General features: G+C 39.5%; 1 protein-coding gene across 1 annotated transcript in view; it reads left to right on the top strand.

Moving 5' to 3' along the window:
* The first annotated feature begins 12,814 nt into the window (after positions 1 to 12,814).
* LOC125226885 (LIM domain transcription factor LMO4) overlaps positions 12,815 to 27,097 on the top strand; it is a 311,552-nt gene continuing 297,269 nt past the window's right edge. The window contains exon 1 of the mRNA XM_048131045.1: positions 12,815 to 12,921. The gene's annotated coding sequence lies outside the window, so the exon portion shown is untranslated. The remainder of the gene's footprint in view (positions 12,922 to 27,097) is intronic.

Below are 27,097 nucleotides of genomic sequence, written 5' to 3'. Positions count from 1 at the left end.
GTTGAAGTCAACAAAAACATTAATAACCTAACCACAAAATTAAAATTTTGAAAAAATCTCCTACAGCGACATAGTAGACCGATTTTCATGAAACATGGCTAAGAACACTCCCGACTAACTCAGCTTTCAGACAAAAAAAAACTAAATCTAAATCGGTTCATCCGTTCGGGAGCTACGATGCCACAGACAGACACACACACAGACAGACAGACACGCCAAACTTATAACACCCCGTCGTTTTTGCGTCGGGGGTTAAAAATGCCTCGTTACGTGATAATAGATGAACTTGTTTCTTCTATCTACCTAAACCTAGTTCTCTGACCTAAAGGAAAGCTGCGGAACTGCATTCAATTCATCATCATCATCCTCCTTGCGTTATCCCGGCATTTGCTACAGGTTTTGGGAGGCTGTGGTCCACTTTGACAACTAATTCCAAGATTTGGCGTAGGCACGTTTTACGAAAGCGACTGCCATTTGACCTTCCAAGCTCAAAGATAACTAGGCCTTATTGGGATTAGTCCGGTTTCCTCACAATGTTTTCCTTCACCGAAAAGCGATTGGCAAATATCAACAAGCGGACCCCAGGCTCCCATGAGCCGTGGCAAATGCCGGGATAACACAAGGAGGATGATGATTTCGCACATAAATTCACCGAAAAATTAATTGGTGCTAACCGGGATTCGAACCCGCGCCCTCCGTATTGAAAGTTGCACGCTCTTACCGCTAGGCCACCGCTTTTTGACTGCATATATTAAAGATCGTCGGTTTTATCAGCGTTTCGGCCCTCTTCCTATTCACGTTAGAATAATCCTCATAATTACACAGAATCCCTAAATAAAACGGTATTATTCAGATATCGAACATGCCTTAGAAAAAAAAAACTTAACAATAAATGTACTTAAATATTTTCAGAAAACAAAAATACAAAATTTGTGTGAGTAGCCGAATGCACAAACGCTCAGGATAATATCTCCTTCGTAGCTATCTATCTCTATCGCTCTTGCGTATTGGCGCGACAGAGCCAGACTACCTTTCGCGGCGTTTCGATTTCGTTTCGCGTTGCAGAAATGGCATTAGGCTACGGGGTCTGGGTTTTAATAAAACTGGAACTATTTTTAGGGTTCCGTACCTCAAAGAGGAAAAACGGAACCCTTATAGGATCACTCGCGTGTCTGTCTGTCCTTCTGTCACAGCTTTATTTTGGTAATTTAGAAGTAATTTAAGAAAATAAGCAAAAAATGACCATTCCCTCCCCCTTATCTCCGAAACTACTTAGCGTAAAATTTTCAAAAAAATACACGAGATAGCCCTCTACCTGTAGATTACAGGAAAACCTATTAGAAATCTACAGTCAAGCGTAAGTCGGACTTAAGAGAAAAAAACTCAGATTACGAATTTCACTCACTGCCGCTGCAAGTAGTTACTAAACGTCTTAAAATTGTGTAAGCGCGTTGGACAGGCATAAAGAAATCAATTTCTGTTTCGTTTTGCTTTAGAAATTGTTTAAAAAAAAATCATTTTCCAAAATGACTTAAGTTCCTACTAAAAAGGAGGCGCTTAAGACCGTTTAGAACTTCACTGACCATAATATTGCCCACATAGGTCCAAAAAAAGGTGTATATATGTCGCAGGGAAATGGCCAAAACAGAAATTTCATCAAATCTCTAAGGGATTTGATCAAATCACGCAGGATGTCAAAATGGCGAATCCATTTCATCATTTCTCTAGAAAATTTCAGTCATTTGACTAAATCCCTGACTCTGTCTAGTGAGATCACAAAATCGGCCAATAGACTCGCCACGTTTTGTCATTTCACTAGATTAGTTTAGGGATTTGATAAAATCCCTGAACCACGACAGTGAGTTGACGAAACGAACTCAAAAAGTCAACTAGTTTTTACATTGCCCTAAACAAATTTAGGGAAATGATAAAGTCTCAACTGGTGATTTGATCAAATGTTGGAACTGATTTCGTGAAATGACAAAGCCAAGAATCTAATATATCCAATTAGATTTATTTAGAGTCTTGTTTTTGTCACTTGATTTGACTGAATCCTTAACTGGATTAGTGAAATGGTAAAATTGAGTCCGTTTTTAAGAGTTTTTGGTTTTCTATAAATAGGAAAAAAAAATAGAATAAGTGAAGAAACAAAGCTAAAAATGTTTCATTTTAAATTATTTTCATATTTATTAAAACATTATGTCTTTTCACTAAACTTGTTTAGCGAAATGATAAAACTAGTTGACTTTATAAGCTCGTTTCGTCAACTTACTGACGTGGTTTAGGGATTTTATCAAATCCCTAAACAAATCTAGTGAAATGAAAAATGTAGCGTGTCTATTGGTCGATTTTGTGATTTCACTAGACAGAGTCAGGGATTTAGTCAAATGACTGAAATTTTCTAGAGAAATGATAAAATGAATTCGCCATTTTGACATCCTGCGTGATTTGATCATATCCCTTAGTGATTTGATGAAATCTCTGTTTTGGCCATTTCCCTGCGACATATATACGAAAACAAAAAAATTGTGCCACCGACAACCAAAATCTGAAGTCTATTCTATTTGCTCTATCTCTTATAGTTTCCAAAATATACGCAAAATCTTTAAAGTACTAAATTTAGTGTACGTTGCTATCACATGTCGTCAGGCGCTCATGACCTTTTTGTATGGAAATGTTGAAATCCGACTCGCACTTGACCAATTTTCTTAGAAAGTTGTGTTTTATTATAGTTTTGAAGGAGGTTTCTTGTTTTTAACCACCAACGCAAAAACAACGGAGTGTTATAATAATAATAGGTTTGACGCTTGACATGTCTGTATGTCTGTGGCTATGAAGCTCCCGAACGAATCAATCGATTTTGATTGAGTTTATAATGTTTAAGGTGAATTCGTCGAGAGTTTTTTTTGTACCACGTAGGTGGCAAACAGGCATTATTATTATTATTGTTATTTATAGTGGGCCTTTGTGTGTCACGTCGACCAAGAGAGATCTATTGTGACGGCCCTTTGTGGTTAGATAACCTTACTTATGCCCGTTGAATCCAGGAAATTCCAGATTCTTTGGGCTGTAAGGTCTTGTACCTCATAGGGTTGCAGTACCTGCCGCCCTAAGTAGATACTTCTCTTTGACATTAGTGGACCGCAGGAACAAAGGATGTGCATTGCAGTCTCCTCCGTTTCCTGGCAGAACCTGCATGTCGCCTCTTGTTTCAACCCCAATTGAAACATGTGTTTGTTCAGCTTGCAGTGTCCAGTCAATATTCTGGATACCGCGCAGATTTTGTGTCTTTTGAGCCCTATGAGCTCTTTAGCATATCTGCTGTTGAACGGTTTTATTAGGGCTTTCGAGTGTTCTTGTCCTCTCACGAACTTCCACCCATCGAGTGCCCTTCTTTTTCCAGGTTATTTAGCAGAGAATATGCTTCTCGTTTTGTGAATCCACAAAACGGTTCGGGGCCGATCAGGGGTGTGTCTGCGCCCTTTCTAGCGAGTTCGTCTGCTTCGTCGTTTCCGGTAATGTCGGAGTGCCCTGGTACCCATCTAAGTGTGACTTTGTTGGAGTTGGCCAGTGCGTTTAGGTTTGTTTTACAGTTCTGGACTAGCTTTGAGTTGGACTCTAGAGAATCTAGTGCCAGCAGAGCAGCTTGGCTGTCTGAGTTGATGTAGATATGTTGGTGTCTTAGGTTTCTATCCAGGTTAATCTCCACACATTTGTTAATGGCGAAGACTTCTGCCTGGAAGATTGAGGCCTGTCTGCCCATGCTGACGCTGGCCCTGAGCTTGGGTCTCTCACCATAGATCCCACATCCTACATCATTTCCTTTTTGGAACCATCCGTGTACCATATGTGGCTTCCCTCTTCGACGTACATTTGGTCGTTAGTCCATTTGTCTCGAGGAGGTATTTCCACCGTGTACAGTTTGGTAAAGTTGCACTCTGTGTATGTGTCATCGGTGGGCATGCTAAGTGTTTTATTTGCAAATACCCAGGCCTTGAGTTTGGCTAGTGCTTGGGAGCGCCATTTTGGCCTATTTAGAGTGCATATCCTGTAGACACACTGCTTGGACTCCTTTTGCACTTGCAGGGGAGTGGTAAAATGTCAAGCAGTGCATCGAGGGCCGCCCCCGGTGTCGAGGAGAAGGCACCTGTTGCTGTAATGCAAGCAGTGCGTTGCAGGCTGTTTAAAGCTTGTATTGCTGTCGTTTGGTTGGTTTTGTCCCACCATACTGCGGAGGCGTAGGTGATTATGGGCCTCACTACCGCTGTATATAACCACATAGCAATGTTGGGTCTTAAGCCCCATCTTGCTCCTGCCATTCGACAGCATGACCACAGGGCCATCTTTGCTTTATGAATGATGTTTCTCAGGTGAGGGTTCCAAGTTAGCTTTTGGTCGAAAGTGACCCCTAGATACTTGACCTCGACCGAGAATGGTATTATTTGTCCATTCAGTTTTGGTTCTTTTAGTTTTCCGAGGTCCCGTTTCCTTGTAAATGGAACGATTACTGTCTTGCTCGGATTAATGGACAAATCATTTTCTTTACACCATTTGATTATTGTGTTAAGAGCTCCTTGCATTAGATTTGATATTGTAGATAGACATGGGCCTTTTATAATTATCACAAGGTCGTCGGCGTATCCTTGTGTGTCATAATGTTGGCCTGACAGTATTGCAAGAAGTTGGTCCACTGCTAGGGTCCATAGTAACGGAGACAAGACGCCTCCTTGCGGGCACCCTTTAGTGGTATGAAACTCATGCTCTACCGGGTTTAACGTCAGAGTTGCTACCCTGTTTGAGAGCATGCTGTGAACCCATCTGGTGGTGGTTTCGTCTACACCCTTTGATTTCATACCATTAAGTATGGTTTCTGTGGGCGTGTTGTCGAAAGCACCTTCTACATCAAGGAACGCACATAGAGCGGTTTGCTTGTCCTCTAGGGTTGACTGCACCTTGTCTACCAGGTCGAGTAGGGCAGTCTCCGTGGATTTTCCCTTTTGGTAAGCATGTTGGTTAACACTCAGCGGTCTATCCGCCAGGTATGCCGTCCTAATGTGCTGATCAATGATTCTTTCCATCGTTTTAAGTAGGAACGATGTTAGACTGATCGGTCTGAAGGATTTAGGCTGTGAGTAGTCCTTTTTCCCTGCTTTTGGTATAAAAAGTACCTTGACCTTAGTCCATTGATCTGGTATTATTCCCATTGCAAAACTTGCTCTGAATATTCTGGCCAGATGCGGGAGGAGGAGTTCTTGTCCTTGCTGCAGTAGCGCTGGGAACACTCCATCCATTCCTGCTGACTTAAATGGCTGAAACTTTCTAAGTGCCCATTTAATTTTGTTTGGTCTAAAAATATTAGTTGCCAAATTCCAGTCTATATTTCGTGCCCTGTGTATTTGAATATTCCTTTGGGCGCATAATAGCTTGTTACTGGTTGTATACGAACCGGGGAAGTGTGTGGTTCTTAGTACTTCTAAGGTTTCCTCCTTTGTGTTCGTAAATGTGCCATCTGGTTTCCTAAGAAGACCGAGATAGTTTGTTGGTGCCTTGGAGAGTATCTTGTGGATTCTCGCTCCTTTGTGAGTTTGGGCGATCTCCTCACAGAACTTCCTCCAGGACTTCCTTTTTGCTTTCCTGATTTGTTTGTTATATTCAGTCAGAGCTTTACCATACCTTTTCCATTCCTCTGGCGTGGTAGAGTGATTGAATATGCGACGTGTAGATCTACGGAGGTTTTCTAGTTTTTTGTTCCACCACGTCGTTTTCCTGTTGCAGGTTGACTCCTTCACCGGGCAGTTTAGTTCGTAGGCCCTAATCATGCCTTTGGAGATTTGGTTGACCGCCATGTTGAGAGAGTCTGGTGTTTTGACATATTTTGGGACATCCTTTAGACTTGTTTCAAGGTCTGCCTTGTAGGCTTCCCATGAAGTGTCTTTTGGATTTCTTCGCATAAGTGGTACCGTGTCTATTGATCCTTTAACGCTGAACAAAATATGTCTGTGATCCGACATTGAGTTTTCGCTGCTGACGCGCCAATTGGCTAGGCAGTTTGCTGCCTTTTCAGTAGCGAAGGTAATATCTAATACTTCTTGTCTGGCCCTAGTTACAAAGGTTGGCGTGTTGCCATTATTTAACAAGTGCAGACAATTAGTAAAAATAAATTGGGATAGTAACTCACCTCTTTTGTTGATTCCTGTGCTCCCCCAGATGGTGTGGTGGGCGTTGGCATCACATCCCACAATGAGTTCCGCCTTTTGTGCCTGAGCGTACTCGAGCACTTTAGTCAGTTCTTCTGTGGGATCTTGCTTCTCTCCGGGAAGGTAGGCGGAGCAGACTATTACCTTGAGTGCTCCTCTCCCTTTGAGATCGACATACGCGACTGCTATGTCTTCATTGCATAGTTCTGTAACAGGCAAGAAGTTAATGTTTTTGTTAAATACGATGCAGGCTCTTGGTCGAACACCTTTTTCGTAGATTAGTACCTTTCCTGCTCTGTTGAGACCTGATGCCATGTGTTTGGTGTTGATCCATGGTTCTTGTATGAGGGCGATGTCCAGGCCATTTTCGCCAAATACTTTTTCGACGACCGCTGTGGCCGCTACGGCGTGGTGGAGGTTGGCCTGGAGGAATTTCACCCCCTACCCCTGCTGGCGTCGTCTTTCCTACTTGCCACGGCGGTGGGCACCGCTGTGCCCCTGGTGACCGCCTCTGCTCCCCCTACCCCTTGGGCGGTTGTTGCCCCTGTTGCCTCCCCTGGTGGTGAGAAACCGCTGTAGCCCCGAAGGTCCCGGTGTTGGGTTGGCGGTGGTGGAGGTGGACGGAGCCGACCGTTTTGGGCCCGGAGGCACCTTTCGGGCGGGTGTTTGGGTTTGTGGGATGGGTGTTGCAGGGATTTCAGGCTGCGGTGGTGGGGTTTGGGTGTTTTGAGTTTCGGGCTGTTGGGCCTGGGAGTGGCCCTTTAGCCGAAACTGGACCTCGCGGAAACCTAGGTTAGCCTTTAGGTCCTTTTTTTGGAGGTTCTCCACAGATTCGTCGTCTAGAGAGAGTGTGACCATGACACCACTCTTGTCGACCTTGGTGTGGAGAATCTTCCACAACTCCGTGTGCAGACCCTGGTTCTGCGCATAGAGTAGCGAAAGGGACTGCTTGACATCTTGCGTCCCAGGAATGAACACCATCCCAATTTTTGGCTTGGGAAGCTCATTTTCGGGGATGACCCTGAGGTTGGCTTCCGGCCAAGGTTTTAGGGAGGGTGTTACTTCCTCAAGCCAGGTTTTGGATCTTTGATCGCTGCAAGTGATGAGCAACCAGCCTGGCTTGTAAGCGTATCCCTTAAACTTCGGTCCTGCGTCCATTTCCAAAGTCGCAATCTTTTGCAAGATGGTATTGCATAGGGACTCCTGTTGCGCGATACTCATCGGCTTGGAGTCCTTGATTCCGACTCGGACTTGGCTCAGGACCTCGTTGTAGGGTTGTGAAGGTTGGGGTTGGGTTGGGGGGGTCTCACTCACCCTTGGGTTCTTGTTGGAGTTACCCTGCGGTGAGGTCTCCTCCGAGCGTGGCCGTTTGGCCGATTTTGGCTCTGGTTTGGATTGTGAGGTCCCGAACTTATACCCCATCCTTTTAAGTTCCGCGAAGCTCTTCGTGGATAGTCGTAACGCTTCATCATGCGGTACGCCTAATCCTTTAAGAGCTTTGAAGCGGCCCTTCGCAGATCCCCCAGTTGTTTGACGGATCTGGGTACATCAGGGTTGGAGGTCTCCGTTTGGTTGTTTGGGCAATGAGAATCGCTCCTTTCAACCGTTTCGGTACTCTCCACTCCCTCCATGGCATGCTCTGATGTTTGGGCAGAGTTATCCGCACCTTCCATCAGGGGCAAAAGTTCCTGGCATAGGTCTTCCAGGGTACCTTCATTATTTTTATTTATGTTTTTGTCAACTTCCATATGAATCCCACGAGAAGCTAGGGAAAATACGTCCATTCCGACAGAGCCCCGCTTGCCAGAATAAGGCAATTACACCCTCGAGGTTGCCCGGTATCGAGGGGCACCGTTCGCGACTGAGCTCCCCCTCAGCCACGCATCTATCGGCACGGTGTGGACCATATATTAGATTGGGGTTTTTAAAGAGGTTGACTCCTCTTGGAATGGAAGAGGGAGAAGGGGAAGATGAGACAGGAGAAAGAGACAGGAGGTGAGTTGAAGGATCAAGGGAGTTTGTTTGAAGGAATTTAAAGGGTAAGGGAAAGGAACACCTGGCGGGTGGGGATGCCACGCTGTTAAGCGTGGCCCACACCAGGCGAGGCCCTCATACTTGGCTACTAGTGGTCCGGGGTATGTTGGTAAATATAGCGACGCCCGTACCGACCACTAGCATTGCCCAGGGGAGACGACCCACCCACCAATGGAACCCTGGGTGGGCTCGAACCCGGTCCGCGGCGGCAGACCTAGGAACGACGGGGACGTGTATGATGGACTTGAGGTGCAGGCCAATAGCTTAACGTCGCATACCTAAGCGTACCTACTCCCTCCTCCCCCCCGGCAAACAGGCATACGGTCCGCCTGATGGAAAGCGGCCACTGTAACCTATGGACGCCTGCCACTCAAGGAGTGGCACATGTGCGTTGCCGACTCGACTCATTAGAAACTTGTAGAAATCTGTACTTAGAAGGGGCCTGGGTGCCGACGACTCAAAGGACAATCTATTGTCCTAATTACTTCCGTAGGTCCTCCCGTTGTCAGCATACCGCACCCTCGTTGAGCTCTGGCTGCCTTACTCACCGGCAGGAACACAACAATGAGTAAGGTCTAGTGGTACTTGACTGCGGCCTTCTGTAAAGCGGAGGTATACTTACCCAGTTAGACTCTGCTCTACCTTAGGCCGTTTTCACATTATCCGATCCGATATCGGATGTAGGAAGGACGTAAAATGTAAGATTTATGCGCTTCCAGGTCTTCATTTATGTATTTAATAGATCATTATTACTAAAAAACGATATAAAACGCAAAAATTGCGGATTTAATGCCGATGGCACTCTCCTACAACAGTTTTTGTCCGAGGCACCATCGAACTGCCGATATCGGCAGGACGCTTCCGACTATTTTTGGCATGCCGGACCCCCCGCCAATTGTCGGCCGATAATATTTGTTTGTGTGTGTATATAATGTAGGTATACGTTTGTAGTAGTGTGCGTGACAAAAATGGCGTCTATTAAACAGCTGTTAATTGATCGAAATTCAAATTAGTTGACAATTTCCATTGAAAAAAAAAGGTTGTAATGCATCGGTCCGAATTGCGGATACTAGTTTTTTCATCTTTTAGCAGATATATTTATTTATTTATTTATTTAAACTTTATTGCACAATTGGAAAAAAATACAAATGGCGGACTTAATGCCTTAAGGCATTCTCTACCAGTCAACCATAGGGCCAAACAGAAATTCGCGTGTGGGTACAGTGAGAAAAATAAATTTAGAAAGCATGAAAACTATTGACAAGTATAGCAATATTATTTACAATATATAATATTGAATATATATATATAATAATATATATATTTATATAGTTAAATGTAAAATTATTTATTTTGCCTGACACTCTGAATATGTTCGTTATTTTAATTTTACAATATAATATTTGGAATATAGTACTTATAAAAATAAAAATAAAAATTATTTATTTTCAGATAACTATGATCCATATATTGTTAGTTAAAAAGAACACTAAAAAACTATATTAGTAAACTACTAACTAAAATTAAAATTAAATTAAAATTACAATTAAATTATTTTTGGGCGTGAGACATGTAGGTCGGTATATCGGCGAAGAATATCCGAATCCCACCTATCTGCTATCATTTTCAGAATACTATTTGAGCTCGTCCTCATCCGTAACACCACTGATGCCGTCTTCTTCCGCACTATAGCATAAAAGTCATCTACACTAGCATCGGCAAACATTCCAGAGGCACTACAGAATCGAGGAAGCCCAAACAGCATTCTGAAAATGTTATTATATTGGATACGCAGGGCGCTATAGGTCTTCAGCCTGAAACTGGCCCACAGGCCGCACGTATAGAAACTCTGACAATAAGCTCGAAATAAAGTTAGTTTCACTTGAGCACTACAGCGTGCGAACCTGTGCGCCAGCATCCCACCTCGGACAGACAACGCCCTGCGCTCCCGTTCGATGTCGAGATCGTCTTTTAGGTCCTCGGTTACAATATGCCCTAGGTATTTAAAATGTGCGACACGCTTCAAAGGCACTCCGCTCAACATTATTCTGGGCGTGTACGCTGGACACCTCAATTTACCCCTGAAAACCATCAATTCACTTTTGGCAGCGTTGTATTTCAAACCATGTTGCTGCGCATACCTCTCACATGTATTGATAAGTTGTTTTAGACCTGATACTGATGGGCTCAACAGCACCATGTCGTCGGCGTAACTGATATTGTTTACAGAAACATCATCAATTCGACAACCGGCATGAGTACTGCTGAGCCTCTCAATCAGTTCATTTACATATAGGCTAAATAATCTCGGTGAGGTTAGCCCGCCCTGCCTGACCCCACACTTGAGCACATACGGATCTGAAATCTTATAATTATTAAATATACATTATTTTTTAAAATTCTATGTTGGCTGCTCGCGTGCGGTCCGTTTGTTAATGTAGGTAAGAATTTAGAATGGCGGCATTTTGTGAACATCAAAGGAATGAGCCTTTTGTACTATTATATATTCTGTGACAAAACGAACAACATGTGTTCCAAGTACAACACTCGAAATGCCGGAAAGTTATAGTAGGTATCGACCGTAAATTGGCGAAATCCAACAAATTAACACATGTGATGGACCCTGCCGTCTATTAGTTATTTGTTATACAAGGGTGCAAAGTTGTATTTTAACGGCGAGTGTGGAATTGAAAAACGAGCAAGTGAAAGGATTCTATAGTTGAACCACGAGCGAAGTGAGTGGTTCGAGAATAGAATCCTGAACTTGCGAGTTTTTTAACTCACGAGAAGTAAAATACATTTGCACCCGAGTGTAACACAAAACTTTTCCCCTCACTATAGCGAGGAAAGTACAACGCAAAAAGCGCGTTTATCACTGCTTCCAGTAGTTCTACAGGTAAATCATCGTCATCACTAGATTCACTCACTTTTATTAATTTTAAAGCATAAAAAATGACTATATTCAAGGTCTAATTACTTTATCCACTAGCGGATAAAATGCGTTTTTACCCGCTGGTATTGAAGGACAAAACACGTGTTTCCGAGCTAGTGAGGGGAAAAATAAATTGCCGCAATATGTGGTTGAAGCGCCTAGTGTGTCGAACTTTAAGTATCGCTTAAAAATTTGGCTGGTCGAGCACCCGTTCTACACTTATGACAATTTTTTTATTAGAAAAATATTTTAGTGCATTTTTTATGTGAATATTGCCTAACTTTTTGTAATTTCAATCTTCTGTCTATTTATTCTCTAAGTATTATTGTTGTATGAATATTATTTTTTTAAATCAAATCTTGACGTGTAAAATGGCGTTACAAATAAATGAATATGAGTATGAGTAGTATGATTATTTTTACCATTGAAAGTTTGTACGGAACCCTCGGTGGGCGAGTCCGACTCGCACTTGGCCGGTTTTTTTTTTATATAGAGTATTGTATGATCTTGTTTTTAGTTCATCATGATATCCTAAAGAGAGAGACACAAGTTTTTCCACCGTATTGTAATATCTATTAATTCCATTGTAGCTCAAAATTCCATTTTAATTTGTTGTTTTTGATGGATCTCGGTACTTAAAAGAGGTTATTATGCTTACTTTATTAGCTACTTATTTCGTTAATAAGGATTAACATAAGTCGTTATTTTGGTTATTATTTTATTATCGTTGTAGATGTTTGAACAACGTATTTTTAATTGGATCTTGAGAATACTACGGTTTGCTTAGGAAAACTACACAATTAGATATTTCAAGGATATGTCAGAAAGAATTCGTTTTAGAACATGGAATAGACTACTAGACTTATATCAAATTTGGCGCAAGAAATGATTGCCTTTTGTAGTATTTAACATAAGTAACCAATATTTATAGATTTTGGGTATTAAAAGTGTATGATGACTACGTATTTAGGATTAAAAATTTGTGTTATTTTTTTAAATTATGGCCACCGAAACAGGCATTTAGTCAGTAAAACAACTACAACAATCTCTCCTTTCCAACCTCAACAACTTCACACATTTCAATCTGTAACAAGTAACTACGACTAGTGCGTACGTATTTTATCTGTTTAGGATAGCTTCACAACAGCAGCAGCCACTGCCGCCAACCAACTACCCGCTGCCCCACTAACAGGTTGTCCCAGCTCCGCAATACCGCAGCTTTGTCGTGACAAATTTGCTAATCGCCGATGCATCGGCCAATTTAGCCGTGAATGATCCGCCGGCCGCTTTTGTGCCTTGTCCCCGATTCTAATTGAAATTTGAAACTATTTCGGGCATAGGACAATGCGGCATTGTCCGCGTGTCCGGCGGTGTTTGCCAGCTTTATTAATTCAAGTGGGCGTGGTCGCGTGTGGGCGGAGCTGTGGGCGTGGTCGGCGACGCGCGGCCCGCCCACCGGCGCGGCGCAGACGGCGAACTTCGGCGCCCGCATAGCTCAGTCGCTCTGACGACGCGACGCGAATTACAACGCTGACTCGCGATCGACCTCGCTACCAACTTTATTACGTCGACAGCGTTCCCACTTTCTCCCACTAACAGTCATCAACTTATGATTACTACAACTTCAACTCGAGCTAAGACTAGCATTTTGGTAGGAACTTTGTATTGTGTTCAACTAGTGTCGGTGGGCGTTCGTTGAGGGCGCCACGTGTTTCTGACAGTTGGTGTTGTGACACTACCCAACACACGCGATATAAGGTGAGTTTACGGTTTCAGGAAAACGTATAAGTGACAAAACCTGCTAAACTTCTAGTATCATGAATACCTCGAACCTCGAGGTCTGTTTATTTAGCGACCGATGATGAAAAGTTGAATGAGGAAAAAGAATGAAAAATTTATGCAGGTAGTACCTAAGTTTAAAATTGGTAGGTAGGTAGGTAAATATCGTGTTGCGTTGAAATTGAACGTTTATACGAGACTTCCATAACTTATGAATGTAACTTGCGAAATCAAACGAAATATTGGCAACGTCTTGTCTTTGTACCTACATAGGTAGTGAAAAATGTGAAAATACTTTGATTTTAGATTGTCAGCGTATTATTAGACAGTGTAGTACATACCATAATAGAGAGTAAAATAAATAATCATGCAATTAAGTATGCTGATAAAAAACTAAGTTTGAAGAGCAAAAATTCACCCAAGTAAAAAAATATATTTGTAAAAGATTTGTTCAAATTCTTTTATGGGCGTCATTTTCACCGAAGAAAAAATATTACGAATTTAAGAAGGTTTTAGGTAATTTAATTTAAAGTTCACATGACGAAATCTCTGAAAAGTTAGAGAGATTAATGTAGGATAAAATGGGTTTCCTTACATTTACCGTAATTTAGGTCTGTATATGTATACTTAGGCACTACTAATCTACCTTTTTACAATAAAATTTACAAGCCCTTTCCGTCGTCAACATCAAATTATTAAAAAAAAACGTATTTTAATTGAATTTCCGTAATTATCGTAGACATAAGTATCTTGCAATTAAATTAAATGTTTATGTAATAACCCTCACTATTCAACTACCATTAATCTTCGAAGAGTACATGTTTTAATTAGTCTACGTGTACATGCCTAGCACATACGTACGTTTAGCAAAGCTAAATCACTGCAATATGAAAACACATTTATGTTATTTGGTTTTAAGGTCGGTTCTATATTGTGACACATTTTGTTTAAAAGTACAATCAAGTTCATAAATATCTCCACAAGCCAACTTGCCTAAAATATGTATACGCGGGTCTAAGACAGTAACAATAAGGCCGGGTGTACATATAATTGTAATGTCGGTTTGTAAAGATGTTTCTGAGTTCGACCGTACATACTCATATTGTGTAAGTTGGCATAGCCGTTGACAATTGTTGATGCTCCGTGGCGACCGAAACGCAGTCTTGCTCTGTCGATTACATAAGAGCGATAGAGAGAGCTAGCTACGATACGCCAAGTGTAAGCGACTGTGACGTTGGCTAGCTACCTGGACTGCACAAACAGTTAATTGGAGAATAAAAATATAAATCAAGTGTTATTAATTTAGTTGTTTCTTTAATTTAACGAGAGCGGTACAGTTGATGTCGGGGTTTAATCGCTGGTTATTTAATTACTTGTGTAATTAAAATAAATGATAGTTAGTAATTAAGTTAATTATTATTAAATTAAGGTAACGATTATTTTGAGGGATGTATAATGAATGGTCATATTTGAAATTGTAGGGTGTGCTCAATTTATTCAAGTAATATTATGATGGAGGTCTTTGCCCAGCAGTGGGACACTAACGCAGGCTAAAAAAAATATACGTAATTGCGAAATTGCAGTAAACTTTTATTTATATGGTGAATGGTGATCAAGATACTGTATTATTATTAGGTAACCTATACTTTGGTCGTTAAACAAACAAGCCAATTACGTATATTATAATTTTATGGTATACGTTCAACCGTGGCAATACATTTAATTATATATTTACCTACTCGGAGTTGCAAATTTATATATGTATATTTAATTGTATAATTTAAAAAGAACAAGTTTTGTGTGGTCAAACAAAGTAAATGTTTTACACCAGTGTTATAAAAACCCATTATAAGCTACCTAATGATAATGAAATAAACAATTTACTTAATGATAATTTCAGCTACCCATCACTTGCGTGATAGAGATTAAGGTAAATAGATGTAATTATTAAAAAATCACATAAATGTAGGTAAAATGATGGTAAAAGTCTTCTTTACTATCAGGGATTTATAATATTGGTCTCAAGACTTCTAAACTAAAAATGACCAAATTTTGCAAATGAATTGAGTTTTCTTCGCGTCTTTGTATACGATACAGCTCGGGAATGAAATATTATATTAAGCATAGTAGTATATGTATTCAGTGTATTTATCACCTTTACTTACTTACTTACCAACTTACTTCTTCGCACCAGCGATATCTGGGACGCCCACGCGGACGTTTTCCACCCGGGTGGCCCGCATATGCTCTACTCACACCACGATGCTCTCCCATCCTTTCCAGGTGACCGAGCCTTCGGAGCCGTTTGGCTTCGATCTCGCCAATTATATTAGGCACCGCCATTAGCTCTTCCAGCTCTCTATTTTTCCTACCACCAAATATACTTAGTACCTTTGGCGTAGAAACTCTAGGTCCATGGGGTCCCAGCGCGAACAAGTTGTTCACAGAAATCGCGAAGCGTCTGTTTGAGGTAACTGGTGACCGAAGAGCTGGCGACTTCCTCGCACAACGTATCAGAATTACGATACAGCGAGGAAATGTCGCCAGTATCCTTGGTACAATGCCTCAAGGGTCTATTTTAGACATTAGCTAGCTTTTAAGTTTAGTCTTAGTTTCTTATATAATTATGTAAATATGTTCATGTAAATAAATATAGTTGAATAAATTGTCGGGTGTATTTTTATAATTACTAACACTATATAATTCGGGTGTATTTTTATAATTACTAATACTAACACTATACATTTAAAGAACATGTTTACAATACTACTATAATTACGTTAATCGTTCATCGCTCTAATAGACCTTTATAAATAAATATGAAGACATAATCAAATGAATACTTGGTAAACTTTATGATTATGACAGGTGTATCAGTTTATTTTATATCATTTTAAAAAGTTCCGCTGCAAAAAATACTAATAACGAACAAGGAATGAACTGAATGCCTACTTTTATCTTTATAATTTATACGTCGCTTGATTAATTTATATAAATATTGGGGGACACCTTACACAGATCAACTTAGCCCCAAACTAAGCAAAGCTTGTACTATGGGGTGCTAAGCGACGATATACATACTTAAATAGATAAATACATACTTATATACATAGAAAACATCCATGACTCAGGAACAAATATCTGTGCTCATCACACAAATAAATGCCCTTACCGGGATTCGAACCCAGGACCGCGGCTCAGCAGGCAGGGTCACTCCCGACTGAGCCAGACCGGTCGTCAATTTATATTTACTTCATCTTGTACGCGATTAGGTACCTATATGATCATCTTTTTCAACTATTTCTAAATACCTGGCAATTTGTGCCGAAAAACATAATAAACATTTAAACATGGGCGCTAAAAATCAAGGATCATTTATATAGGATTTCCATACTTCATAGCGCCACCTATTAAACACTATCATAACTACACTGATGATGCCTACAATTTTTTTTAATCTGTATTGACGTGATATCATGATTTTAAAATAAAGAAATATGTCATTTGCCCTTATAAAAAATAAAAAACGCAAAAATATTTGGGGAAAATATGATTCTGGCACTTTTAGGCTGCGAAACAGCGCCATCTAGTTTTAAGCCCATACATTTCAGGGGTACGCTTTTTTGTATGGGCTTTGTCAGTCTATTATTAAATAGTTCTTGCTAAAAACTGTACAAGTGATAGACACATCAACTTAAATATGTAGTAGGTATAAAAAAGGAAAGGCAGTATTTAGTTTTCAATATTATAAAGCGCAAAAACCCTTCAATATATTACGTTAGTTGACAATCAATTGTCCTAAAAGCATAAACGCAATCAGCTACAATTGCTGCAAAGTATAGGGCACATCAAGTTAAAATATACCATCAATATACAATTGCAAACTCTATTTCAAGTCCCAGATTTCCCTCAATCCACAGAATCGAATCGAATAGCGAGGCGATTTGTCGAGGCAATTTAGAGGAACAAGTCAGTCGTCATGAGGTTTGCCGCGCGGAAAAATGCCGCCCAAACCGTGTCGCGGGCGGCCCGCCGTGTCGCGCCCTTCTCGGCCAGGGTTGCCAGAGTGGGAAATACGGATTACACAAAAAAGTCTAACGATTTAAACTCGCTAACTTACGGATAAATCGTCAGAAGGTAATTAAAAATATGTCATTCTTTAATTTTGGGAACAAAATTATTACTTTATTAGATGAGGTATCTGCTAAATCTACGTATAAATGCTATGCGCAACGGTCGATGTCACCAAAATCCAGGGCTAGATTAAAGAATAGTTTATTTGGTATTAAAGGATTGATATTACCATCTCTATATATGTTTTATAGTGTGAATAGTCACCAACGTCAATCAAGTTCAATTTTATGTTGTTTCGATGGCTTTCATATTGTAAAATTAACAATTAATTTTCGCTAATCGTTTTACCTATAGTTTATTCATAAGAACCATTTCCGCCATTAAGACAGCAGTCAATTCCTACTTGCAGACTACCACGTAAAAAAAGAGAAAATTAACATTTCCTTTCAACCCCGGCAACCCTGATCAAATCATCGCTGACAGTGCGCCACGTTTTATTGGCCGCGATCTTTTTATGGCAATCGGAGGATCGCTTCCATTCCTATTGAGAGGGTGCTTTTTCCCGCGGTTTTTGTCCCAGTCCACTTTTTATCCACTGAATAAAAATACTGAGGAAAACTGAGGTGGATAATGAATTTCAATTGTTTTTGGGGAAACTCCGATTGGATAAAGGTAGCCGTTTAGTGATTGTGACGAAATGTTTTCCTGTTTTTAGGTACCTAAGTATAGTACATTACATCAGAGGCCGGGAAAATGAGGATTTCTGGCCAAGTGGGTATATACGGATAGGAATACGAGGCCGGGAATCCGTTTTCACGCCGAGGCATGTATAGTGCTTTTCTCAAACATACAATGAAATAAAAAAAAATGCTCTAAAGGACAATATTTTATAAAAAAAAAGTTACTTTGCAGGCCTAGGCCTAAAAAATAATATATATGAAATCCCTTTACAGTCCTCTCGAATTGTTGCGCCCAAAAAGCGATACTTCCCAGCCCATTTTAAGGAACGTAAAGACAATTTTAAGGTAGATCAAAATACCATTCGTTTGGTGTTTCTTTTATTATCGCGTTCACTCTTTCTTTACAATTATAATAACTAAATTCGTTTTTAGGGTTCCGTTCCTCAAAATGGAAAAACGTAACCCTTATAGGATCAGTCGTGAGTCTAGCTGTCCGTCTGCCGCAGTAATATTTTTATTATACTGGTTTTCATTTTACATTTTTTTTTTTAAATAACTGATTTGTCGGCTTTATAATAAAATAAAAAAATCATCGTTTTTGTGAGGATAATTTGGTGTGCGATATTTCAAAAGAAATGGCGGCAAATTGAAATGTAGGTGGGAGGAGTTGATTTCTCCCTTAGAACATTTTAATTTTGTGCCTATTGCTATTGACAAGTTGTGTTTCAGTATAGTTATAGGCACAGCTGCAACTGACTGTACCTGTTTGTGTCGCTCTAATGATCGCGCGACATATCGCATCGCGCCGTGTTTCAAAGCGTAATGAGCGTAGCTGCGATAAACCGCGCTTGCGACAAAACGACAAAATTATCAAATGAATCCTGCGGAGTTAAGACCTTTTTCCTAAATAGACTAAAATCGCCTGTGCGATACGGTTCAACACAAAAGCTGCATAGGACTTTTGATATTAAACTGTATTACGTCGATGCGGCGAATAACATATACATATATATACCTAAATTATATTTTTTCAATACTGGTATACCTATACGACCGGTCTGGCTCAGTCGACGACCAGTCTGGCTCAGTCGGTAGTGACTCTGCCTGCTAAGCCGCGGTCCTGGGTTCGAATCCCGGTAAGGGCATTTATTTGTGTGATGAGCACAGATATTTGTTCCTGAGTCATGGATGTTTTCTATGTATATATTTAAGTATGTATTTATCTATTTAAGTATTGTATATCGTCGCTTAGCACCCATAGTACAAGCTTTGCTTAGTTTGGTGCTTAATTGATCTGTGTAAGGTGTCCCCAATATTTATTTATTATTTATAGTCTGAAATGTAATAATAAAAACGTTTAAATGTTGCATGCGCTATTGAAGAAAACAAGCAGACGTAAATGAAGTATTCAACTATAAAATAGTACCTACATTACGATACAAGTGCGAAAAAAAGGAAGTTCGAAACGAGTGGCGATATAATACGAATTTCCTTTTTGCACGTGTATCGTACGACGTTTTTCAGTACAGATGCCCCTCCGAAGTTTCGACCTGACATATAATGAACCACTTCTCGCACTATGTAGTGCGTAAAAAAACTATGTAACTTTATATGTTCAAATGAAATACATTTTACTAGGAAAAAATTGGTAATTTAAATTTTCAAATAATGCTATAGGCTTGACGCTTAAACAACATCAACGTCATCAACCAAAACTATTACAATTTTTTCAACACTAAATGCATATAACCATTAGTCCTATCAAATTGATTGTTGTTATATAACATCTACTGAGGAATGAAAAATGTTTCGGGACAAACCTTATTGGTTTAACGATACTGTTATAAATTATGTTTGTGATTGTTTTTGATGCCTGATGGCACTATTAGATTTATAATAAGTCGCTTTCCAAGCTCAAAAGATACTCATGCTTTACGTAGATGCACTAATGTTCTTTCCAAAATATATCCTGATAAAAGCGTCGTCTTATTGCATTAAAAACATAAGGATCCTTTAGACGTAGAACGCCACATATAAGAGCATGCATTATTTACGAAGCTCCATCACTAACGACGCGTCATTAAAGCCGATAGCGTAACGTAAACATCAGCGTTAGACCTACCGACGTCACCTAGGTGTCCTGTGTGACACAGTTATTGCAGCCAGTATTATAACTCCACAAATATTCTATTTATAATACTTGCCATCATGCAATTTGAATTAAACTTCGTCACCAATGAAACATTATTTAAACCGACAGCGTAACGTTAGATCTACCGACGTCACCTATTGTCCCGGATTTTTAAGAACCTCTTTTTGACACATATCTATTGAAATTTGTAGAGATGTGGCTAAGACGAATCGTTTGCAAAATCTAGCGATTATTTACGAATTGTTTGAATAGTATGTAATTGAAAATATAATTGAAATTGTAAACTAGAAACGGTTATATTAAAACTAAAATTAACAAAGCACTGGGGGCCGATTTTTGAGTCTCACGGCGTTCGAATTCAGAAAATTGTCACTGAAAATAATAGGCAATTCACCGTTTTCAACCGGTATTTTAGTGACAGTGAGACTCAAAAATCGGCCCCCTGATTTCTAAAATCTTCTCACTGAAATAAGCTGCGAAATTCAAATTTTCTATGGGACGATACACCTTCGCCCTACAACTTCAGTAATTATGTTTTCATTGTTATGACTGGTAATTTTTTGTCTATGTTCGTAATGAGGCTAAGCTTCTTAGCTTAGGGCCCCCCACATCTAGCGTCTGGTTTGTTCGTTGTTTTCATCTTATTTAATTTTATTGTAATTTTTATTTCTTTAAAGTATCGTATATTATAATTAAATATTAGATTTCTATCAACTGATGGAAATGTCATTTGAATCGAAATGATAGACTCTGCTACAGCACTAGTTTAAAAATAAAAATGAACGATAAATGACATGATATGTAAATGCTGTGTGATAAATTAATATCGTAAAATACTCACTAACGAAGATCCGCAAAAATGTAACATGTGTTATATTATGTTTAAAGACTTTAAAGTAAGCGAAATATTGTTTTTAAGTACTTGATTTTTTAAATATTATTACTGGATTTTATTTAAAATTTCATTAGGTTGCGCGAGTTTACGTTTTGTGGATGATGTCATGTGTCAAAAAGAGGTTCTTACAAATCCGGGACAATAGGTGACCTGTGTGACACAGTTATTGCAGCCAGTATTATAATTCAAAAAATAGGTATCTTATTCATAATATAAACTTCGTCACTAACGAAACGTCACCTAGGTATCCTGTGTTACATAAATTAGCGAAACCAAAATGTTTGTAACAATGTCATTTACATATTCAATAGGCTAAATAATAAGACTTTTATGCCCTCTTGCACCAACCACTTAACTCAGGGTTAGTGGGCTGTCATCTGTCAAACACCATATAAAATGGTGGGTTAACCCTCCATTTTCGTTGGTGCAAGTGGCCCTTATCGAATTAGGATCGGATTTGTCAGTGTCAAAAATGACGTAAGAATTTGTTTTGAGTCGTGTCGCTTTTGAATCTGGTAGATCGGTATAATGTCCCATGCAGTGCTATTTTAGAAGCATTGTTCGAATACTGCAGTTTATCATTTATTTTTATAGTCTGTAAAATTTGAGGTAAGAATACGGAATACTGACACTTTCCAAGTAAAATGAAACTACCCGTATGGCAATGGCGTTGCTAAATTAGAGCTGGAACCAAGTCACGTTATGACACGCGCATAACGGGCTGCCATCATTATTAATAGTTACCGTTTTAATCGCATAATTCCCTTCATATGCGACAATTTCATTGACATTTTATAGTCTAAATAAAATAAAAATATCCCTTTTTCTACTTTGTGAAACTTGAGGTTAAAAAAACTGGCTTTAATACATAGACTTTTCAAGTCCTAATGATATCATCGGTATGGTAATGGCGTTGCTAAATTAGATATGAAACTAAGCCACGTTATGACACGCGCGTAACAGCCTACCATCATTATTAATAGTTACCATTTTAATCGCATATGCGACATGCGACAATTCCATTGACATTCTATAACTAGTCTAAATAAAAATATTTTTTTTCTACTTTGTGAAACCTGGCAACCTGAGGTTAAAAGACTGACCTTAATATTTAAACTTTCCAAGTCCTAATGAAACTATCCGTATGGTAATGGCGTTGCTAAATTAGAGCTGAAACTAAGCCACGTTATGACACGCGCATAACGGGCTGCCATCATTATTAAGTATTGTTTACATGTTGTTAGTGCATTCAGCTACATTTTAAGATAATGATGTAGGTAAGCTTTAAGCTCGCTAGTTAATGGTTTGTGTGAAGTAATTACTGGGTAATGTGAATTGTGTTTAGAAAGCTTATATGTAAAGCTTTAATAAAGATATATTTTGGCTCTGTACAATGATTAGATAACTTTTCATCTAGTATGATGATAAAATTCCACTTTATCTAGTAAATTCGGGCTTCTAGGGACCCTTATTAGCTAGTAAACTAGTTATTTCTAGAGGAAATGTTTGGTTAAAAAATCTTACACTCAGTGCGTTTTTACATTATCCGATCCGATATCGGATGTCAGACCGATATCCCATACATTACAGGCGCCATCTTGGATTTTTTTCATTGAAATCCTTCCGACATCCGATATCCGGATCGGATAATGTGAGAACGCATTGACGTTGACGATGATGTGTCTGTCAAATGTGGTTGATGCAACAGGCCCTAAGGGTCGGTTGCATCAAGCCGTCTGTCACCGTTAAAGAGTTCGCTAAATTATATCGTATGGGAAGGGCCGCAGATCTCTGCATAACGTTGACGTGTTTGTCAAATGTAGTTGATGCAACGGGCCTTATTTAATACACCACGTTTGTGTCTCCACAAACACAAAAACTACAAAGAAACTGTCTGCGTATCACTTAATTTGTAAATAAAAATGAAACTACAGATGACCTGTCGACGCTGCATTGTAAAAATTATGTTTATTCAAAATAATTATGTATAATAAGCCATAAAACATGATTCCCTGTGGGTAATGATAGTCGGAATCGTATTGATAAATATGGACCTATTCATTAAAAGATACTCCGATGAGATGGTAACGTACAATTAGGGTCGTTGGAGGCGGTCATTTTCAGTAATTCATAATGTATGTTAATTATGGAGGTGCCTGCCCCGGGCGAGACCTGACGAATCAATGTAGTACTAGGGTACCTGCAATGGTATGGATTGCTTTTAAATAAGTACTTTTTATTTTATACGTGTATTGAAATCGGTGTGTAAAATACGTATGGTTTAGCAATTCCCACCAGCATAATTTCAAGACGTAGAGTGGATCGGATTGGATAATCTGAAAACTCTCTAACGATTGAACAGATTACACGGCCGTGTTCATTAACGGTAGTACTTACAACTGGGGAACAAATCAAAATATTTTATTGATTTTTTTTTTGCGGGCGGGTGGTCTAGTGGTAAAGTCATATGCTGAAGACCCGGGTTCGATTCCTGGGTCGGCCGTCAGTGGGCCTTGTCCTTTTTTTCTTTCGTGTATGATAGCTATTTCAATTCGACTGTACTTACTTAAATTCAATGCACTGTTCTCTAAACTATTTCTTATTCTTACTATTAGATGCAGATATTTTTACAGCTGATAGTACTCGGTCTCTGGAGTATATTAAACCGTAAAACATTATAGCTTTTACGATGTTTTTTTGGAGAAAACGGAAAAACAAATTTGCTACGTAAAAACACCCTGTTTATGTGATTATTAAATGAAAACTCATTGAACAGATTCTAGTACCTCTTTTATTATACGTACCACTTAACTGTAACTGGCCACTTCAATGACATGTGCAGTTTTCCCGCCGAACCTTTGAGACATTTACAACAAACAATTGTTGACATGACAGACAGTGTTATTGTGACATGTGATAATGCACATGATGATTTTTTTAGACGAAATTATAATTAATTTTTTTGTTAGGAATTTGAAATCAAAAAAGTTCCATGAAAAGATTTCTTAATTTATATTTAAAGTTAATTATTTTAATGTAAAGTATCATGTGTTAAAATATCTGCAACTAATAAATTAGGACCTTATATAAGTAAATTAGCGGTAGGTTAGTAGCAGAGCTAAATAAAACTAATAAGAAGTCTGCGATCAAATAACGCAATATAATTGTGTGTTTAGGTTATATTTAGGTACTCGTAGTTTGGATGGTAAATCGGTAAAATTAAAAACAACAATTATTAAAAGCTGTCTTATTTAAAGCAAATTGTAACCAGTAATATGTTCATTATTTCAGTAAAGTGCATAAACAATACCTTAAAAATTAAATTAGTTATCTACTTAGTTCATAAAAGTCCACAAATGCACAAATTTGGGAGACAGGCCGCAATAAACCGAGCCATACTCGCTACCGCACACTACTCACAACACTTTTGTGTGTTTTTCACGGCTTCAACGAGCGCGATACTGAAAAGCCTCAGGCTCCTAATTAGGCTGAAGCCGGACGTGCCAATTAATTCAAGTTTCACTCGCAAAGTTTGCTGCATCAATTAATTTCATACTTAATTAGCAAGCAGCCGTTCCGGACAAAACCGCGTCTACGAAAGAAAGGCTAACGATGCTCGCCCGCGGCCCGGGCCCAGTACGCAGCACCAATTATACGCCAGCTTTGTTGCATACAACCCCCCTCCCCCTCTATCCCCTCTATCGCGGATCATTCAAACGCGTAACGACCCACAATGCGAACATTCATGATTTCTGCACAAGTGCACATCTTCGCTTTTCTATTGTCGGAGGTGATGTCCGACGTATCTGGCTTAAAATTTCCTTTCAAAGAGATATAAGTTTCGACTCTCAGAGTTTACTTATGTAACTTTAAAACTGATTCCTACCAACGCTTCACGAAGTTATCAGTTATCGTGAAGAGTACGAAAAAAAATAATTGAAAAAATAGAGGATCTAAAAGGAGTAAATATCTGCAGGAAGGTGAACAGTCGGTCACAGTTCTATAGAGTTGCAGTCGTCTATTGGATACATTGACTACCTATCATCAGGTAGGCCGTATGCTTGTTTGCCACCAACATAGTTTAAAAATAATTTCTAAACACCAGTTTATTTTTATCGCCGCTTCTCCCATGATTGGCACCCCTGAAATTGTTTACCTCAATTTTCGAAAATAATTCACTAGTACAGAACTACAGACGTTATTAGGCCGGTCAATAATTCAAAGACATTCCGAACTGACAAGAGTCATCTCACAAATTTCAACTGCAATAAATGCCCCGTAACTTAGCCTAATTGGAGTCTGTAAACAAACAAAAATCTTACACACAAACACAAACGGACTTACTACGTCAGAGAAACACTGAAGATACGTTCTTCTTAAACGGAGGGGACAGATATAAAGAGAAGTGGGGAAATCTAGCCAGAATGAATTTATTACAGTCATTTAGTCTTTAAATAACCCGCCGTGTCGCGTATATTCCTGTAAATTTGTTGCGGCGGTTTCGTTAATTTTTATTGCGCTGTTCCGCTCCTTAATATATTTCGGTATTTTGTGGCAGGGAATATACATTGCTAGCTTTCCTAGTTGCTTTGAATGAAAATTGTTTGACTGAAGGTACTGCGTGGAAAATCTCGAATAGGGGGCCAAAAGTAACTGGTCCTTTTTTTTCCATGTTTTACAATGTTTGCATTAAGCGCTGGTGGCCTAGCGGTAAGAGCGTGCGACTTTCGATCTGGAAGTCGCGGGTTCGAACCCCGGCTCGTACCAATGAGTTTTTCGCGTGCGTGTAACTTATGTGCGAAATGTCATTAGATATTTGCCAGTCGCTTTTCGGTGAAGGAAAACACCGTGAGGAAACCGGACTAATTTCAATACGGCCTAGTTATCCTTTGGGTTGGAAGGTCAGATGGCAGTCGCTTTCGTAAAATTAGTGCCTACGTCAAATCTTGGGATTAGTTGTCAAAGCGGACCCCAGGCTCCCATGAGCCGTGCCGGGATAACGCAAGGAAGATGAAGATGATGACGACATTGTTTGCATTATTAAATAGTGTCCACCGGTTATATATGGTAGGCGTGTTCAGTGGATACATGTATAACATCATAGTGTAATATGTAAGTAATTGAAAAAATGGATCAGTTACAATTGCCCCCCCAGTCAAGATTTGACCCGCTGTAGATACCTTATAGTTAAACTATATAAGACTAGTTTTTGCCCGCGGCTTCGCTCGCGTTAGAAAGAGACAAAAAGTAGCCTATGTCACTCTCCATACCTTTAACTATCTCCATCTAGAAAATCACGTCAATTCGCCGCTCCCTTTTGCCGTGAAAGACGGACAAACAAACAGACACACACACTTTCCCATTTATAATATTAGTATGATAATGCGTTTTGTGAGGGGAAATCTTTACTAGTGCTCGGCTAGGGAACTTTTTTTGTTGTATGGTAGGTATCTATTTTAGTTTAGTGTTTGGCTACATAAAAAGATAGGACGATAAGATGTCTTATTATCGGATTTGAAATAAAAAGTAAAACCTAAGTACGCTGTTTTGTGACCATTTTAAAGTCCTACACAAAAGTTACGTATAAGTTTATAATGGGGTGGCAACGCGCATGTGACACTCTTTGAGTAGCAGGCGTCCATAGGTTACGGTGACCGCTTTCCATCAGGCGGACCGTATGCTTGTTTGCCACCAACGTAGTATATAAAAAAATTACATTTTCTTTACTATTTTTGCCTTCATAGAGCTCAATTGAATACAAAAAGCTCTTGAATGTATGGTATTCTGTATATGTAATTCTCCAATAAAATTTTAACTCCACTTTACAACTCAACATTTCAAGTGGAATTGACAGACAGTAAAATATTTTACCAGCGCCATAATTTCATTTGCAAGAAAAACAAAGGCGCGCCGCGTCTTCACCTGAATTAACTTATTAAACACCGAGTTTGGGAATAAAGTTCGGGCTCGTAAAGTGAAGGGGTGGTTTAACGTCTTCGAATCTATAAAGTACTCCATGCTGTTTCATTTTAGACATTTCAGGGTGGCTAGCCGAATGGCACAATCGCTCACGAAACGCTCACGAAACGAAGCGCTAGTAGATATCTATCTCTATCGCGCTTGCGTATTGGCGCGACAGAGCCAGCGGCGTATCGCTTTCGTTTGACGTCGGAGAAATGCCATTCGGCTGCGGGGCCTGGCCTGGGTACGTAGCCGAATGGCACAAACGCTCACGAAACGAAACGCTCGTAGATATCTATCTCTATCGCTCGTGCGTATTAGCGCGACAGAGCCAGACTACCTTTCGCGGCGTTTCGTTTTCGTTTCGCGTCGCAGAAATGCCATTCGGCTACG

This window comes from Leguminivora glycinivorella, chromosome 6, assembly GCF_023078275.1.
Source record: "Leguminivora glycinivorella isolate SPB_JAAS2020 chromosome 6, LegGlyc_1.1, whole genome shotgun sequence".
Lineage (NCBI taxonomy): Eukaryota > Metazoa > Arthropoda > Insecta > Lepidoptera > Tortricidae > Leguminivora > Leguminivora glycinivorella.
This window is presented reverse-complemented; position numbering and strand designations above follow the sequence as displayed.